Source organism: Dromaius novaehollandiae, chromosome W (genome assembly GCF_036370855.1).
Source record: "Dromaius novaehollandiae isolate bDroNov1 chromosome W, bDroNov1.hap1, whole genome shotgun sequence".
NCBI lineage: Eukaryota > Metazoa > Chordata > Aves > Casuariiformes > Dromaiidae > Dromaius > Dromaius novaehollandiae.
In genome coordinates, this window is record NC_088130.1 from 71759170 (window position 1) to 71772482 (window position 13313).

Here is a 13313-nt window from a genome sequence, read left to right on the forward strand (position 1 = left end):
TACGGAAAGGAATAGATGTCATACTTACTTTTTTAGATTAATTGCCACGGCTGAAGTTGAAGAGACCAAGAAACGTAAGCCGCGAAGGGGCACATCTTGAAGAGAGGGGGCTAGACCTAGCGATGCAGTTGTTCGTTTTGGTCGTCGCCTGTGAGGCCAGCATGCAAGAGTAAGAGGAAGCTAGGAGCAGTCTCAAAAAGGTAATAGGTCTGAAAGGGAGACAGGCAAATCGAGGGCTGTCGTTCCTCCACGTAGTTAAAGACCGAGAGAGTTGTCGGTTAAGCGCATGCATACGAGGGTTTGCGAACAGTAACAATAACACTGAAGCGGAATAAAAATAAGGTTTCGTGGAAGATGGCGTTAGGAAGGTATTAGGCGACGTGCCCGCCTGCCTAATAACCTAGCCCTAATTGCTGTGTGTAACGTTTCCAGACCGTTTACCCTGCAACGTATGGTGCAAAGTGCCGTATTAAGACCTTTCCCTTAAGGAAAAGAAGAAGAAAAAAAGAAAAAAAAGGGGGAAAAAGAAAACAGGGTAAAGAGAAAAAGATCATGCATAAACCTAAGCGTTTCACTGGAAGTAAAACGCGAGTTTATCGCTTCCTTACAGAGATGGAACCAAGGACAGCAAACGCTGACGAGGAGAAGAGACGGACGAGCGTTTGCTTGCGGTTAATACCGAAGGGACGGGATGAAACAAGGAAGCCAGAATGCAGCGGCCCCTCGATATCACCAGGAACTGCTACAGGAGGAGGCGTTCTGGCACGGGTAACTAGGGTAAGTATGGCTAATGACCGTTAGCAGTTATTTTGGCCTCCCCGAGGCAGCGATGAGGCCTGAGTAACCCGTTCCTGCCCTGTGGCTGCTGTTGCCTGTATCTGCCTTAGCTTTGCTTTGGCTGTTTCTCTTTTGTTTTGTTATCGTACACGCAGCTACGGAAAGGAATAGATGTCATACTTACTTTTTTAGATTAATTGCCACGGCTGAAGTTGAAGAGACCAAGAAACGTAAGCCGCGAAGGGGCACATCTTGAAGAGAGGGGGCTAGACCTAGCGATGCAGTTGTTCGTTTTGGTCGTCGCCTGTGAGGCCAGCATGCAAGAGTAAGAGGAAGCTAGGAGCAGTCTCAAAAAGGTAATAGGTTTGAAAGGGAGACAGGCAAATCGAGGGCTGTCGTTCCTCCACGTAGTTAAAGACCGAGAGAGTTGTCGGTTAAGCGCATGCATACGAGGGTTTGCGAACAGTAACAATAACACTGAAGCGGAATAAAAATAAGGTTTCGTGGAAGATGGCGTTAGGAAGGTATTAGGCGACGTGCCCGCCTGCCTAATAACCTAGCCCTAATTGCTGTGTGTAACGTTTCCAGACCGTTTACCCTGCAACGTATGGTGCAAAGTGCCGTATTAAGACCTTTCCCTTAAGGAAAAGAAGAAGAAAAAAAGAAAAAAAAGGGGGAAAAAGAAAACAGGGTAAAGAGAAAAAGATCATGCATAAACCTAAGCGTTTCACTGGAAGTAAAACGCGAGTTTATCGCTTCCTTACAGAGGTGGAACCAAGGACAGCAAATGCTGACGAGGAGAAGAGACGGACGAGCGTTTGCTTGCGGTTAATACCGAAGGGACGGGATGAAACAAGGAAGCCAGAATGCAGCGGCCCCTCGATATCACCAGGAACTGCTACAGGAGGAGGCGTTCTGGCACGGGTAACTAGGGTAAGTATGGCTAATGACCGTTAGCAGTTATTTCGGCCTTCCCGAGGCAGCGATGAGGACTAAGTAACCTGAGGGGCTCTGGCCTGGGTTGGGGCAGAAGTGCAGGCAGGCGGGATCAGGCATTTTCCTCTCAGCTCTGCGAGCTGAATCCTAGCCCTGAAGGAAAAAGCACTGGGGGGAGGCTACTCGGACACCTGCCATGTCGAGGGCAGGGGCAGGAGCTGACCCTTCCCCGACGGACGGACGGACGGACAGACGCTGGTGCGGCGGTGACTCTTTGGATATCGTAGGTAAGGGGAGGCACGCTGGTGCCGAGCTCCAGGGCGGTTTGCCTGAACACGATGCCTGAGGCAGGAGGTTATGCATTGTGTCCGGGGCTGGGAGCTGGTCCCCGAGTCCCATGTACTTGGGAGTGCCTGCGCTTGCCAGGGTGCCCGGTGCTGTTCCCAGAGCTGCGGGGAATTTCCCTTGCGTTGCCTGGACCCTCGGGGCTCTTGGGGGTGTTTCCCCTCATCGCGAGGGCTGCCAGAGCCCCTCCAGGGCTGCGTGAGGTCCCCGAACCGCTCCCGGATTTGCTTTTGGCACTCCGCAGTGTCGCTCGTGTGCCTGGGGCAGCCTGCAGGCGCCATCCTGTCAGCCGCGTTGAGCCCTGCGGCGTGCCTGGTGACCCCTCTGGTGTGCGCCAAGGCCCTTCCTCTGTATTTTGGTCTGCCCCAGAGCCCTGCACTTGCCCTCTGATGCCCTCAGGACCCCTCAGTTCACATTCTGGGTTGCCCCCGAGCCCTCTACGTGCCTTTCGGTGCGCCCCGTGGCCCCGTGTGTGTTTTGCGGCACGCCGCAGAGGTCTCTGTTTAGCTTTTTCTCCTGTCCTGGAGTTTTCTGGGTGCTTCTGGGTGTGCCCCAGGGCCCTCCTTTTGGTGCCCCCCGAGTCACTCTGTTTGCTCTATCGTTGTTGGTTTTTTTTTTTTTTTCTTGACTTGTGTTGCACCCAGAGCTCTCGATTTGTTCTCTTGTGCTCCGCATACTCCCCTTTCCGCACTCTACACCCCAGGCAGGGCTCTCCCTTCAGCTCTCAGCAAGCTGCTGTCAGGAGAGTGGGGGTGCCTCTGCTGCCCTGGCAGCCCCAGCTGTCCCTGAAGGGGCTGATGGCCAGGCCCCCTGCCCAGTTCCTGCAGGCCCACAGCTGCGGGCCCTGGGGCTGGGATGAATGCCAGGGGGAGCTGGGTGGCAGGACAGGCCCCAGGTGGGGCTGATGGCAAGGGCAGGCCCACATTTGGGGGCTGGGGCTGCAGTTGGGGGGAGCTGGCGCTGGGGCAGGAGCTGGGCAGCGGAGCTGCCACGGAGCACGGCCCTTCGGGACCAGCCCGGCGGCCGCCCCGCGGAGGAGGTGAGCGGGGCCGGGGGAGGCGCACTGCAGGCTGCGGGTCCCGCATGTGCCGGGGGTCCCGGCGGCTGGGAGCGTCCCGGGGCCACGGAGGCGGGGGGAGGAAGGGGGTGCGCCGGGGCTGTGGTGCGGTTTACTGCGCGGTCGGAGGAGCGCGGGGGGGGGGGGGGGGGGTCTCCTGTGTCAGCTCGGGAGCGTGTCGGGGAGCGGGGGGAGGAGGGTCGTGGAGGGGCGGGGGCAGTGTCGGAGCTGAGGCGGGGCCGGTCGCGGGGGTGTCGGGGGAGCCCCGGGCCGGTGGTGGGGCCGGCGGGGCCGCGCTCGGGGCTCTGCGGCCGTTTCCGGGGGGACAGGGGGGAAGGGGAAGGGGGGCGGGACGGAAAGGAACGGAATGTGCCGAGGGTCAAAGGTGCCCCAGCGCTGCGGGTGGGGGGCGGGAGTTGGGGTGCGAGAATGCGGGGAGCCGTAGCTTTCGGCGCGGCATGCCGGGAGCAGTAGTCTTCCGGCACTGGGCTTCCGGTGGGGCCTGTTTGTTCTGAGCGCGGCATGCTGGGAGCGGTAGTCTTCCGGCACTGGGCTTCCGGGCGGCCATGTTGCTTGGCATGGCATGCCGGGAGCAGTAGTCTTCCGGCACTGGGCTTCCGGGCCGCCCTTTTCGCGTGCACGGTATGCTGGGAGGTGTAGTCTTCTCAGGCGGGGCTACTGGGTGACCATGCTGCGCCTCTCGAGGTGGCCCCGCGGGGGGGGCGGCGGCGGCAGGTCCCTGCCAGCGGGGTTCCCAGCGGGTGGCCGCGTGGCAGGCCAGGAGCTGTAGTGCCCGCTGGGTCTGTTCCTTACTGGACGTGTGTCACTCACGCCTGAGTCCCCACAGGTCACGGGGGACAGTGGAATGCCCCTGTTTTTCCCCGGTACAGGGCAGGAAGTGTTTTCCATCTCCGATGGTGTTGCAAGACAACCTTGGAGGCTCAGAAAGAGTGTTCCTGCTGTTTAAACTAGGCAGATGAGGAGGAACCCCCCCCCCCCCCATTTCCTGGGAGGAAATAATTCTTTAATCAAGGCCATGCTAGAAGTGCTAAAGCCTTAAAGAAATAGAAAACAAAACATTTTGATTTACTATGTAGACGTTGCCAATTTAGCAAAGGAATTCGAGGTATCCCCGAACTGAACTGTCCTCATTATAATACAAGAAAATCACGCCCATAGGTCAGAAAGACCTGTGCCCGGGTGAAGACCCCTCCCCTGAGCATGCGTAGTTTTAAAATGGTGTGTAAGCAATATTAGAATTGTATGTAAATCACTAACCAACCGGTGTAAGAGGGAAAGTTGCAAACCTTGCAACTTGTATAAATGCTACTTGGAAAGCCGGGGCGGGGGGGGGAAGTTGCGCTTGATTTGTGGGGAAAACACCGAGCAGCCAGGCTTGCACAACTGAAATAAATAAGCAAATGTCTCTCCTGAGCGTGTCATTATTGGCTTAGTGCACAGCGGGCAACGAATCCGCTTTTCGGACAGCAGCGTGACCAGGCAGGGTTGTCCCCGGGGGCTGTGGCTGTCCCTCTTGGAAATGGGGAGGGCGGGAAGAGTAGGAGGGGTGCTGCGGGCTCCTGGGGGTCGTAGCTTTGCTCAGGATTGGGGCCGGTTAGGCAGCTGCTGGGAGGAGTAGCGGTGCTGGGAGGGCACGGTGCAGAGCTGTCCTGCTGTGCAGCGCAAGGGAAAGTCGACCAGCACCGTTGCTGTCCGAGGACCCTGGAACAGCCCGAGAGACCCTGGAACAGCCACCCCACGGACACCGTGTCACTGCCTCGCAAGGCCACTGCGTTCAGGTACGTTTGACTACATCCGGCAGAAGAAATGTAAGCCGAAGGATCAGGGCAAATAGCTGCTTGTCTAGGTTTGTTACCTAGCGACGCACTGGCAAAGCTTTTTATGAACACCCGTACTCGATCGAGTGCGTATTCATTCTGTGAATATTAATTACTGCCAGACCGCGTACGTCACTGATGCTTTAAAGCAAGTCCGTGGCGCTGGGGTAGCACGTGTAGTGGAGGCTAAATGCAATAATACCTCGTTTTGATGTTGTTCTCTTATACGAAAGCACTTGGAGCAGATTAAGACATTTCTCGTCCTATTTTGTTTATTGAGTGGACCCTGATACTGGGGAGAAGCTGCCGTGAAGCAGACCTAGTAGTCAGCTTCCTTAGAGAAGGCGTCTTGTCCTGTATTTGAGGGCTTCCGGTACGTTTTGACAGACAGTAGTGAGTGACGGGTTTCCTTTGGACCCCCCAGGGAGCAGAAAGTTCTGCCGGGAAGGCAAAATGTTTCTTGCGGCTGGGTTGGAAGAAGCTGGCTGCTGATGCAAGGCAGTGACAATTCTGGGGAGTCGCGGGAAGTTTTGAAAAGACGGTCGTTCCCTTTGCTAGAAGGCTATGCACTTCGGTTCCTAATAGCTGTAGTAATGAAGCCAGGTAAGCGTTCGGGAGGAGCCCAAGCCACTTTTGCCTAGCGAGTATTTTGCAAGGGGGGCAGGAAAGCGCTGCGCCCTGCTCCTTGCTGCCCTCGCGTGTCTGAAAGGCGGCACTGCACGCGGGAGGGGGGGCGCGCATGCGCATTGCGTTCCGGCGCGCTCACGGCTGCCCTCGCGTGTCGACAAGGCAGCACTGCAGCCGCCGGCGGCCACCGCTGCGTACGGAGACCGTTGCGGGCAGCCGGCGCACACGTGCGCGCTGCCGGTCGCCGCGTTGGCCGCTACTCTGCGCTCTCTCGGGGACGGGTAAGCGCAGGGGCCGCGCTCGTGCCCCCTGCCCGGTGCTCACGGACCGGGAGCGCTTTTCCCGAGAGGGCTTTTCCTTCTCGGTGCTTCCTGGGGGCGCGGGGACGGGCAGTGCCGTCTCGGAGCTGCTCCGCGGCGCTCTCTCCCCGGGGCAGCCCCAGCGCCCGCTCGCTGAAGCCCGCCGCTCTCTCGGGCGCGGGCAGAGCAGCCTCGGGGCGCTCGCTGCTCGGCCTGAGCGCCGGGGTGGCGCGGCGGGCTGCGGTTGGCGCGCGGGAGCCGGCCGGCTGCAGCGCGGCGCTGCGACCACGCGAGGGTGGGGCCATTGCGGGTCTGGCCTGCCTCGCGCTGCGCTCCCCCCGCCCCTCGCGCTGCGCTCCCCCCGCCCCTCGCGCTGCGCTCCCCCCGCCTCTCGCGCTCCCCCCGCCCCTCTCCCGCGGTCCTGGGCCGGCGCACGCGCGGTGCGGCGGCGCGAGCCCTGGGCGGCCGGCGCACGCGCGGTGCGGCGGCGCGAGCCCTGGGCGGCCGGCGCACGCGCGGTGCGGCGGCGCGAGCCCTGGGCGGCCGGCGCACGCGCGGTGCGGCGGCGCGAGCCCTGGGCGGCCGGCGCACGCGCGGTGCGGCGGCGCGAGCCCTGGGCGGCCGGCGCACGCGCGGTGCGGCGGCGCGAGCCCTGGGCGGCCGGCGCACGCGCGGTGCGGCGGCGCGAGCCCTGGGCGGCCGGCGCACGCGCGGTGCGGCGGCGCGAGCCCTGGGCGGCCGGCGCACGCGCGGTGCGGCGGCGCGAGCCCTGGGCGGCCGGCGCACGCGCGGTGCGGCGGCGCGAGCCCTGGGCGGCCGGCGCACGCGCGGTGCGGCGGCGCGAGCCCTGGGCGGCCGGCGCACGCGCGGTGCGGCGGCGGGCAAGATGGCGGCGAGCAGGGCGGGTGTTTTGGCTGGACGGCGGCGGGCGAGGGCAGAGGCGGGCTGGAGTCGAGCATGTGGGGGCCGCGGTGAGGCGAGGTGAGGCGAGCGTGCGTCTTCGGGTGGCCGCGGGTGTCGGGCTGTGTCCTGCCAGCCGGGGCCGTCGCTGCGTGGAGGCGGCGGGGCGGGGGGGGGGAGTCGGGCCGGGGGCCGCGCCGCGCCGGGTCTGCGCGGCGCCGGGTCTGCCGGAGCGCGGCTCTGACTCTCCCTTTTGCGTGTGTCGCCTGTAGGGCCCCGGTTCCTCCCCAGCGCGGGCCGGGGCGTGCGCTCGCCCCTGCGGACGCAGCCTGGAGGAGTGTGTGGGGGGTGTCTGCGCGGGGGTCTGGATGTCTCTAGCAGCGGCACGGCAGCCTGATGCCTCCTCTCGTCTGGGACGCGGGGTCCTTGGGGAGTTCCCTGCTGCCTCCTCTGGCGTTCTCTGCGAGCTCATAGATCCCTCCACCTCCTCTCCTCCCCCCCCCCGCCCCGCTCCCCTGTCTGGTGGGGTGGGAGACCGGTGGCTGCTCCCGCCGAGCTGAGAGCCACGTAGGGCACCCCTGTGTGCTCACTACGCATCTGGGATGGCACCCCTGCCCTGAGGGCCCCGCAGAGTCCCACCCTTCCTGCAACCAGCCCCCCCAGAGCCATTAAACCACCCACTCAACCACCCACAAATCCTGCCCCAACACCCCCACAGGCCCCAAAACGCCTCCGAGCCCTGCCGCAATGTTGTCACTGACTCCAGACCTTCCCCTGCACTCTGTGCAAGGCCCCAAACATTCCTCAAACTGCTGCCAGACCCAGTGCCCGCAGCAGTGAGGCGTTCTAACAAAGATGGGGTGCGATCTGCGTCTCCGCCTCGACTCAGTCCCGCTTTAGAGAAACAGGAACTTACAGCACTTCCTGGTGAAGAGTGTTGACGGGTGAATGTGCGGATGACAAAGAGACTTTTCTCTCTTTTCTTCTGAGCCGCCTCTCAGAAGCCTCTGTGTGTGCACGATGTGGCTGATCTGGGATAATCGTGCTGTGCGCAGTGCTTAAGGAGAACATTGCCCTAAAATGGAGGGCTAAGGAATAGCCTAAAAAACCTAAAAGGCTCGGGAAGAGCCAAAGAGAACACCGATGGGCTCTGAGAAGCCCCAGTGATGCTAGCGAAAACAGCGTGGCTTTTAGGCACCTCCTCAGAGCAGCAGCAATGTCTCGCTCCAGCCTGTGGGGCAATGGGGACTCTTAATTACCGCCTTGAATTACCACAAGTGTTGCAAAAGCAGAAGGGACTAGGGAGCATGCAGAGCAGGTTATGGACTATATGTCAAGTTTAAAGAAGCAACAAGCCCCTCTGCAAACAGAAACAGGTTTAGCCCTAAGTAATAGACGAAGGTAGCTGTGAGTAACGTGAAGCGAAGCGGTGACGTCAGTCACCCCGAAAGCCTCGGAGAAGCGGTCTGAAAATCTGGTACCCTCGCGGCCTCGGCAGTCTTTTTGGTTTGTTTGGCAGGGTAGCCCACCGAAGGGGGACATCTCGAAGAGAAGCAGCAAGACCTGGGGATCCGGTGGTTCATTTTGGTCGTCGCCTGTGAGGCCAGCATGCAAGAGTAAGAGGAAGCTAGGAGCAGTCTCAAAAAGGTAATAGGTCTGAAAGGGAGACAGGCAAATCGAGGGCTGTCGTTCCTCCACGTAGTTAAAGACCGAGAGAGTTGTCGGTTAAGCGCATGCATACGAGGGTTTGCGAACAGTAACAATAACACTGAAGCGGAATAAAAATAAGGTTTCGTGGAAGATGGCGTTAGGAAGGTATTAGGCGACGTGCCCGCCTGCCTAATAACCTAGCCCTAATTGCTGTGTGTAACGTTTCCAGACCGTTTACCCTGCAACGTATGGTGCAAAGTGCCGTATTAAGACCTTTCCCTTAAGGAAAAGAAGAAGAAAAAAAGAAAAAAAAGGGGGAAAAAGAAAACAGGGTAAAGAGAAAAAGATCATGCATAAACCTAAGCGTTTCACTGGAAGTAAAACGCGAGTTTATCGCTTCCTTACAGAGATGGAACCAAGGACAGCAAACGCTGACGAGGAGAAGAGACGGACGAGCGTTTGCTTGCGGTTAATACCGAAGGGACGGGATGAAACAAGGAAGCCAGAATGCAGCGGCCCCTCGATATCACCAGGAACTGCTACAGGAGGAGGCGTTCTGGCACGGGTAACTAGGGTAAGTATGGCTAATGACCGTTAGCAGTTATTTTGGCCTCCCCGAGGCAGCGCTGAGGCCTGAGTAACCTGTTCCTGCCCTGTGGCTGCTGTTGCCTGTATCTGCCTTAGCTTTGCTTTGGCTGTTTCTCTTTTGTTTTGTTATCGTACACGCAGCTACGGAAAGGAATAGATGTCATACTTACTTTTTTAGATTAATTGCCACGGCTGAAGTTGAAGAGACCAAGAAACGTAAGCCGCGAAGGGGCACATCTTGAAGAGAGGGGGCTAGACCTAGCGATGCAGTTGTTCGTTTTGGTCGTCGCCTGTGAGGCCAGCATGCAAGAGTAAGAGGAAGCTAGGAGCAGTCTCAAAAAGGTAATAGGTCTGAAAGGGAGACAGGCAAATCGAGGGCTGTCGTTCCTCCACGTAGTTAAAGACCGAGAGAGTTGTCGGTTAAGCGCATGCATACGAGGGTTTGCGAACAGTAACAATAACACTGAAGCGGAATAAAAATAAGGTTTCGTGGAAGATGGCGTTAGGAAGGTATTAGGCGACGTGCCCGCCTGCCTAATAACCTAGCCCTAATTGCTGTGTGTAACGTTTCCAGACCGTTTACCCTGCAACGTATGGTGCAAAGTGCCGTATTAAGACCTTTCCCTTAAGGAAAAGAAGAAGAAAAAAAGAAAAAAAAGGGGGAAAAAGAAAACAGGGTAAAGAGAAAAAGATCATGCATAAACCTAAGCGTTTCACTGGAAGTAAAACGCGAGTTTATCGCTTCCTTACAGAGATGGAACCAAGGACAGCAAACGCTGACGAGGAGAAGAGACGGACGAGCGTTTGCTTGCGGTTAATACCGAAGGGACGGGATGAAACAAGGAAGCCAGAATGCAGCGGCCCCTCGATATCACCAGGAACTGCTACAGGAGGAGGCGTTCTGGCACGGGTAACTAGGGTAAGTATGGCTAATGACCGTTAGCAGTTATTTTGGCCTCCCCGAGGCAGCGCTGAGGCCTGAGTAACCCGTTCCTGCCCTGTGGCTGCTGTTGCCTGTATCTGCCTTAGCTTTGCTTTGGCTGTTTCTCTTTTGTTTTGTTATCGTACACGCAGCTACGGAAAGGAATAGATGTCATACTTACTTTTTTAGATTAATTGCCACGGCTGAAGTTGAAGAGACCAAGAAACGTAAGCCGCGAAGGGGCACATCTCGAAGAGAAGCAGCAAGACCTGGGGATCCGGTGGTTCGTTTTGGTCGTCGCCTGTGAGGCCAGCATGCAAGAGTAAGAGGAAGCTAGGAGCAGTCTCAAAAAGGTAATAGGTCTGAAAGGGAGACAGGCAAATCGAGGGCTGTCGTTCCTCCACGTAGTTAAAGACCGAGAGAGTTGTCGGTTAAGCGCATGCATACGAGGGTTTGCGAACAGTAACAATAACACTGAAGCGGAATAAAAATAAGGTTTCGTGGAAGATGGCGTTAGGAAGGTATTAGGCGACGTGCCCGCCTGCCTAATAACCTAGCCCTAATTGCTGTGTGTAACGTTTCCAGACCGTTTACCCTGCAACGTATGGTGCAAAGTGCCGTATTAAGACCTTTCCCTTAAGGAAAAGAAGAAGAAAAAAAGAAAAAAAAGGGGGAAAAAGAAAACAGGGTAAAGAGAAAAAGATCATGCATAAACCTAAGCGTTTCACTGGAAGTAAAACGCGAGTTTATCGCTTCCTTACAGAGATGGAACCAAGGACAGCAAATGCTGACGAGGAGAAGAGACGGACGAGCGTTTGCTTGCGGTTAATACCGAAGGGACGGGATGAAACAAGGAAGCCAGAATGCAGCGGCCCCTCGATATCACCAGGAACTGCTACAGGAGGAGGCGTTCTGGCACGGGTAACTAGGGTAAGTATGGCTAATGACCGTTAGCAGTTATTTTGGCCTCCCCGAGGCAGCGCTGAGGACTGAGTAACCCGTTCCTGCCCTGTGGCTGCTGTTGCCTGTATCTGCCTTAGCTTTGCTTTGGCTGTTTCTCTTTTGTTTTGTTATCGTACACGCAGCTACGGAAAGGAATAGATGTCATACTTACTTTTTTAGATTAATTGCCACGGCTGAAGTTGAAGAGACCAAGAAACGTAAGCCGCGAAGGGGCACATCTTGAAGAGAGGGGGCTAGACCTAGCGATGCAGTTGTTCGTTTTGGTCGTCGCCTGTGAGGCCAGCATGCAAGAGTAAGAGGAAGCTAGGAGCAGTCTCAAAAAGGTAATAGGTCTGAAAGGGAGACAGGCAAATCGAGGGCTGTCGTTCCTCCACGTAGTTAAAGACCGAGAGAGTTGTCGGTTAAGCGCATGCATACGAGGGTTTGCGAACAGTAACAATAACACTGAAGCGGAATAAAAATAAGGTTTCGTGGAAGATGGCGTTAGGAAGGTATTAGGCGACGTGCCCGCCTGCCTAATAACCTAGCCCTAATTGCTGTGTGTAACGTTTCCAGACCGTTTACCCTGCAACGTATGGTGCAAAGTGCCGTATTAAGACCTTTCCCTTAAGGAAAAGAAGAAGAAAAAAAGAAAAAAAAGGGGGAAAAAGAAAACAGGGTAAAGAGAAAAAGATCATGCATAAACCTAAGCGTTTCACTGGAAGTAAAACGCGAGTTTATCGCTTCCTTACAGAGATGGAACCAAGGACAGCAAACGCTGACGAGGAGAAGAGACGGACGAGCGTTTGCTTGCGGTTAATACCGAAGGGACGGGATGAAACAAGGAAGCCAGAATGCAGCGGCCCCTCGATATCACCAGGAACTGCTACAGGAGGAGGCGTTCTGGCACGGGTAACTAGGGTAAGTATGGCTAATGACCGTTAGCAGTTATTTTGGCCTCCCCGAGGCAGCGCTGAGGCCTGAGTAACCTGTTCCTGCCCTGTGGCTGCTGTTGCCTGTATCTGCCTTAGCTTTGCTTTGGCTGTTTCTCTTTTGTTTTGTTATCGTACACGCAGCTACGGAAAGGAATAGATGTCATACTTACTTTTTTAGATTAATTGCCACGGCTGAAGTTGAAGAGACCAAGAAACGTAAGCCGCGAAGGGGCACATCTTGAAGAGAGGGGGCTAGACCTAGCGATGCAGTTGTTCGTTTTGGTCGTCGCCTGTGAGGCCAGCATGCAAGAGTAAGAGGAAGCTAGGAGCAGTCTCAAAAAGGTAATAGGTCTGAAAGGGAGACAGGCAAATCGAGGGCTGTCGTTCCTCCACGTAGTTAAAGACCGAGAGAGTTGTCGGTTAAGCGCATGCATACGAGGGTTTGCGAACAGTAACAATAACACTGAAGCGGAATAAAAATAAGGTTTCGTGGAAGATGGCGTTAGGAAGGTATTAGGCGACGTGCCCGCCTGCCTAATAACCTAGCCCTAATTGCTGTGTGTAACGTTTCCAGACCGTTTACCCTGCAACGTATGGTGCAAAGTGCCGTATTAAGACCTTTCCCTTAAGGAAAAGAAGAAGAAAAAAAGAAAAAAAAGGGGGAAAAAGAAAACAGGGTAAAGAGAAAAAGATCATGCATAAACCTAAGCGTTTCACTGGAAGTAAAACGCGAGTTTATCGCTTCCTTACAGAGATGGAACCAAGGACAGCAAACGCTGACGAGGAGAAGAGACGGACGAGCGTTTGCTTGCGGTTAATACCGAAGGGACGGGATGAAACAAGGAAGCCAGAATGCAGCGGCCCCTCGATATCACCAGGAACTGCTACAGGAGGAGGCGTTCTGGCACGGGTAACTAGGGTAAGTATGGCTAATGACCGTTAGCAGTTATTTTGGCCTCCCCGAGGCAGCGCTGAGGCCTGAGTAACCCGTTCCTGCCCTGTGGCTGCTGTTGCCTGTATCTGCCTTAGCTTTGCTTTGGCTGTTTCTCTTTTGTTTTGTTATCGTACACGCAGCTACGGAAAGGAATAGATGTCATACTTACTTTTTTAGATTAATTGCCACGGCTGAAGTTGAAGAGACCAAGAAACGTAAGCCGCGAAGGGGCACATCTTGAAGAGAGGGGGCTAGACCTAGCGATGCAGTTGTTCGTTTTGGTCGTCGCCTGTGAGGCCAGCATGCAAGAGTAAGAGGAAGCTAGGAGCAGTCTCAAAAAGGTAATAGGTCTGAAAGGGAGACAGGCAAATCGAGGGCTGTCGTTCCTCCACGTAGTTAAAGACCGAGAGAGTTGTCGGTTAAGCGCATGCATACGAGGGTTTGCGAACAGTAACAATAACACTGAAGCGGAATAAAAATAAGGTTTCGTGGAAGATGGCGTTAGGAAGGTATTAGGCGACGTGCCCGCCTGCCTAATAACCTAGCCCTAATTGCTGTGTGTA

The 13313-nt window shown here is 56.3% G+C and overlaps 1 long non-coding RNA gene across 1 annotated transcript; it reads left to right on the plus strand.

The window, feature by feature from the left end:
- Positions 1 to 877: 877 nt before the first annotated feature.
- Positions 878 to 2494, plus strand: LOC135324209 (uncharacterized). The gene is made up of 2 exons (XR_010385567.1): positions 878 to 1133; positions 1544 to 2494. It is a non-coding gene; the product is annotated as an uncharacterized LOC135324209 (long non-coding RNA).
- Positions 2495 to 13313: the final 10819 nt, after the last annotated feature.